Below are 5,511 nucleotides of genomic sequence, written 5' to 3'. Positions count from 1 at the left end.
CCGCGCGGCGCCGCCGGGCCCGCCTACCGCACGGCGCCGCCAATCAGCGCCTCTCCTGCGGTCTCGCCACGCCTCCGCGAATAACGGACATTCCCCCTCCCCGCCGTTATTCCCTCCCCCCTCCCATCAGCGGAAGGTTCGCCCCCTAGCGTGGCGGAGGACCGAGCGCCTGGCGCGGACCCGGTGGAGGGGTGCCCGTGCCGGTAACTGCCTGCATGCAGCCCGTTCCCGGCCGGTGGGACTCGGCCCCGCCGGTCCGGTCCCGCCGCAAGTCCCTGCTTCAAATCGAGTAAAAAAAATAGACGAGTAGGGTGAACCCCCTTGTCTGCCGGCAGAAAAGGAGGAAACCACGGCTGCCCCGTGTGAGGATCGAACTCACGACCTTCAGATTATGAGACTGACGCGCTACCTACTGCGCTAACGAGGCTCCTCGACGATGATGCTCCCGCCCGCCGCCCTTCTCCCGGCCCCCCTTACTCCGCGCCCTGCTGGGTGCTGTCCCTCGGGTGCTGCCCGAGAAACCTCCCGGCTCTGCAAACGGCTCCCTTCCTGCAGGACGGACCTGTTTCAGGGGTTTTCCCCCCCCCCAAATTCATTCTTTTCCCATGCTTTTCTGCAAGACAGACCTTACATTTCTTGCAAATGGCTCCTCTTTCCCATGCTGTTCTGCAAGAGAGACCTTGGCTGGGGTTTTTTGGTAAATGGTTCCTTTTTCCCATGTTGTTCTGGAAAACAGCTGCATTCCTGAAAGAGTCCTTCGGGGTTCCTGAACATCCTCATCCAGCTCCGCTGTCCGGGAATGGACCGAGAGGGCTGCACTGACAACACACTCGCAAGGAAATCAAGTTGTTTCCACGTAATTACAAAATTAAAGCAAACCTCATTTGCCTGTCCGCTGCAAAGAGTCGCTGTTCAACTGGGATTTCTGCAGTGGAACGAACTCCGTGCATTCGTTGAAGTACTCAGCAGAAGAGGATTCCCTGCGGTGCCGACAGAAGTGCCACCCTGAATCTTAATCAAGAGGCTTCACCCTCGGGGAGGGTCTCAAGGCAGCGGTCACCATGACAATCAAGCTACAGATACCGAAATTGGAAGAAGAAGGGGAAAACAGACATTTGATGCAGAAAGTCTCCAAACAAGAATCACTGTAGGGCGGCTGTTTGCCTGCAGAGCGAGCAACTGGCAGAAGATGAAGGAGGAACAGACCTTTGGAGATCAGTCCTACCAGACAAGAAGAGATGTTTGGGTTGTGTTGGACAGCCTGAGGATTTTACCAAGGGTCTAGTGGGCAGCTCTTGTTGTCAGGGGGACAATACTCTGATTTCCAAGGATCTGGCTGGCTATGCATTCAGGATAATTAGATGATGAGTCCACGCTGCAAGGCTTGTGACAACAAAATTGCTACAACCACAGGATGAGTAAACACAAGGGTTCTTAGAGCTGCATTCCTCCCTCCAATGCTGCCCGCGTGCAGAACGAGGATGTCATTTTTAATTGCGTGCCAATCCTTTGGGGCTTCGGTGACAGATGAGTTTAGTGCCCACAATTCTGATTAAATTGAGAAAAGCTGCTCTAAGCATCTAAACCAAGGCACATGGACAATGTGTCACCTAAATCAAACACCAGCCATTTGGAAATAGGTCTGTAGCTGTTTTCCACCTGTATTGTATCGCATGGGTTTTCCCCTGTGTTCCTTTACGCTCAGCTGGTACTCAAAGTTTCTGACACAGCTCTAGAAGGCCTTGTCACGTCTGTTTGTTTAGGAACTGATGGATTCTTGGAGAGGACGGGAAAAGTACTGATGGCAAGGATTTTTGTGTGACTGAAACAAAGGATGCCCTTGGTGACATTGCCTCAAGCAGAAACTCAGCAGTCTACAGCACACACATGGTTTCCCCTCTTTTGCATTTTCTATTTTTATCTGGATTTTCTTCTTTCTCCTTTTCCTCTGAATGCTCCTGCTGTGCCTAATCACCCTACAGCCTTCTCTCCCTAACCCTCCTGACCCCTATAACCTTATCCCACCACCTTGGCTCCATGGATGCTGAGCTACTGCATCCTCCTCCATCCCTCAGCGATCAGACCTTCCCCCTGGCCCACTGACCCCCTTTCCAATCCAACCCAGCAGAAGGCAGGACAGCCCATCACAAATCCATGCCAATTCCCACAGAGCTCCATCGCCCTGTGCCCATTTCCTCCAGATTAAGAGGAAGAAGAGGAAAAGTGTGTCTGGCTGAAAGGCAGTGCCCACCTCTGTGACGCACTGATGTCACCTGGCAGGGAGCGAAGCCCAGCAAAGTCAGAGGCAACGCGACAAGCCCTGCAGGCTCTCAGTGCTCAGGGTGACCACATTTCCCCTTCCCATGGAGCGGAGTGGGGGAATCCCAATCTCTCATCACATTAGAGAGCAGAAACAATCATTGTCTCCACTCCAAGTTTCAAGACCCAGACAGACAAGGTTTCCGGTGCTGCTCTTGCGGAGCATCACACGATAGTTAGAAGTCTGGAGGCTGGGCACTGCTCAGAAGGCACAGAGCTGGTGCGGAATGGGCTGCCTGTAACTGAATATAACTTCCAACTTCAGCCACTACCACCCTGTCATCAGCCTATAAAATTGGCACTTTCTCCTCTATGTTACCGAATCCGTTATCTAAATCTCCCAGCTTTGTTTGTGACGATAGGGAGAACAGTAAAAGTGCATTATGATCATCTCCCATCCCCTGTGCTGCTACCAAGTCTCTGAGCACCTTTCTGTGCAAATGTCACCGGAGTAATAGCCCAGAGCTTTCCAGTCCTGCAGTGTCAGGCAGGCAGCTCGCAGTCATTACCACAGGGCTCTTGAGAAAGGATGTACCGAAAGGGGAAATTTGATTGTTTCATTTCCCTTCAGCAATTAAGGAGCTGATACAGCTCTCACTATTGTCAATTAGTCTTCACGCTCACTCTAAAGGGCTTTGGATTGGTCCCAAAGTTAGCGTCCTCATTTTCTGTAATCCTGGAAGTGTTTACGCCTTCCCAGCCTCTGAGCAGGGATGAGCCAGCTGATGGCATATCCAGCCAATTATAACCTGAACAGCTAGGAGAGAATTATTTATTTTCCATTTGGCAAGAGGGACAGGAAAGTATGGCAAGGCAGGCCGAGACAGATGAACAATCCCTCTTTGCAAGCCCTGTTTGCCACACAAAGTATTTGCAGCATGGTTTTTTGGCAGAAGCCTGCAGTGCGATTTCTGCTTTGTAATAAGCATTGTTGGAGGCAGGACACTTCAAAGAGAGAATATTTCAATAGAAAGACCAAATAATTTTGCTTCATTTTTTGTGACATACCCATTTTCATCTCAGATATTCTTTCCCTGCTATTTTAAGCTGGAAAATAGCTCTTCTCATCCTGATTTTAGTATCTCCCACCTTCTTCCTTTCTGCCTGAACATAGATCTCACCAGATTTTGCAGGATAAACTGATCAGCGGACAGACTGAGCTCTTCAGGGAAAATCCAGAGCACTGTGAACGCTGCTGATGACTCAGGAAGTGTTTTGCATCCTTCTGCTTTAGAGCTGAGCTCAGTGCCCTCTCTTTATGAAAAAGGGTATGGTCTTTCTTCAACATACCATCCTTACAGCAAGTTAATAGTCGATCTGATGATCAGCTACAGTCATGAATGCTTTGGGTTACCAAAGACTGTATAGAACTTCTACTAGAAGCAGTTGTTGTTCTTTCAGCTGTGGCCATGGTCCAGCCAGAACAATTTCATTGTGCCCAACACCTCTGGCAGCTCCGTTTGCAGAAGCATTATCCTGTCCAGGACAGATCACGGGACAGGCAGTCAGGTGTTTGAGATGCTATTACTGGGTCAGCTGCTGAGCAACGGTTGTGTAATCGCAGGCAGCTCACTGAACCTCTGCATGCCTCAGTTTCTCACGAGGTAAATAAGGAGGGTGTTTACTAAAGCCACAGGCTACGTAGTACTTGGTTAATATTTGAATATGTGTGGAATCACTTAAATCCTATGAGTATTAAAAAATTTTTAATTACTTTGTTACATGCTGTATTATTCCAGAATTTCCCTGCTATGCCTCTTGCACTCACACTGTCGTTACTGCTTGCCAAGAGGTTATGGATCTTTTTGAGTGAAAGGTAGCACGTAAACATAAGTTATTGTTGCTTATGCCAACTGATTTACCGTGTTTCCTTGTGAAACAAATGGCTCCCGTTTAAAATTTGATCCTGAAGCCAAGAAATGTTTGCTGGAACAGCAGAAACAGCAGTAACTGATGTCAGGGTTACAGTACAGGGCAATGATGTCTTGGGCAATACCTCTTGCAAGGGGAGTGCAATGAGTTTTTAGCCAAAGATTCTAAGAAAATGATGGTTTTTGTGACGACATTGCATACGTCTGTGTGTTAGTTTGGATTTAGCATCCAAAAAAGCATCTGTCTAATAATCTCAAAAGTGTTATATTCCAAAAATCTTGTGAAATAGGTGGCCAGATAGAGGAGAGAGACAGTGTTAGACAGGCTCATCTGTTATTAGACTTCAGAGGAAACCCACACAGGGAAAATGTTCTGTGAGTGGTTTCTTTAGTTTCACTTTTTCTCAAATTACACTTTTATATCCCCACAAAAGAGTGATATTTTTTCATTCTCATCACGTCTTACTGGAGTTCTCCTAACTCAGAAAGTGACTTCCGCAGAGAAATTTGAAGTTTGGGAATTTGTTCATAGGGTAGACACCACCTTAAGACAAATTTAAGATTAAAACTCCTCAGAAGAGTTATTTTAAGGCATTGCAAACAATTCACTGCAATCTGATTCTGTCTGAAAACCTCCAAGTAGTAGCTGGGTAATGGCTGCACACTGTGGTAAAAAAAAAGCCCACATTGATCTTTAGCTGAGCTAGATCAATAAGAACAATTCATGAGCAAATAACTGAGGGAAGGTATTTTGATTCAGGCTTAAATGCAAGTTACTCTCAGCAGAGCGTCCTTCCTTTTATTTTATGGGGGTTTTCCCTCCATGTTTCTGGTGAATTTAATACTGCTGACAGCTGCTGAGCTAATAGCCCTAGACACTGAAGTGCAAGGGTGCAGCACTGAAGAGGAATAGCTTCATCTATTCACTGTAAAAAGCCTTTTCAGCACTGTTTTACCAGAGAAATGAAAGGATGGTTTATACACTCACTTTGTTGCAAGGCAGCTAATATGGAAACTCGGTTCTCTCTGGGGTTTGGGGTAAGTGGGAGTTTTTCCCCAGGGAAATGCTGTAAGTATTGGCTAGGGTTTGGAGTCACCATTCATACTGGCTTTTTAACAAAAAAAAACCAAACCCAAAACCCAAAAAACAGCCTTCTGGAAGACAGAACAGTTGGGAAAGCCTGGCTTTTCTGTACTTCAGACTTGAGATTTAGTGTATCCTGCTGTATAGGGTGCAGACACGAGGATCTGCGCTGGAATCCAAACCCAGCTTGTGCTCTATCCTGCTTTGTAAGTTTGGGCAAATCACATCTCTCTTGCT

General features: G+C 47.4%; 1 non-coding gene across 1 annotated transcript; it reads right to left on the bottom strand.

The window, feature by feature from the left end:
- Positions 1–354: 354 nt before the first annotated feature.
- TRNAM-CAU (transfer RNA methionine (anticodon CAU)) lies at positions 355–427 on the bottom strand. The gene has a single exon. It is a non-coding gene; the product is annotated as a tRNA-Met (tRNA).
- Between the last annotated feature and the right edge of the window lie 5,084 nt (positions 428–5,511).

Source organism: Grus americana, chromosome 13 (assembly GCF_028858705.1).
Source record: "Grus americana isolate bGruAme1 chromosome 13, bGruAme1.mat, whole genome shotgun sequence".
Lineage (NCBI taxonomy): Eukaryota > Metazoa > Chordata > Aves > Gruiformes > Gruidae > Grus > Grus americana.
Note: the sequence above shows the minus strand (reverse complement) of the source record. Positions and strands in the feature narration are given on the sequence as shown.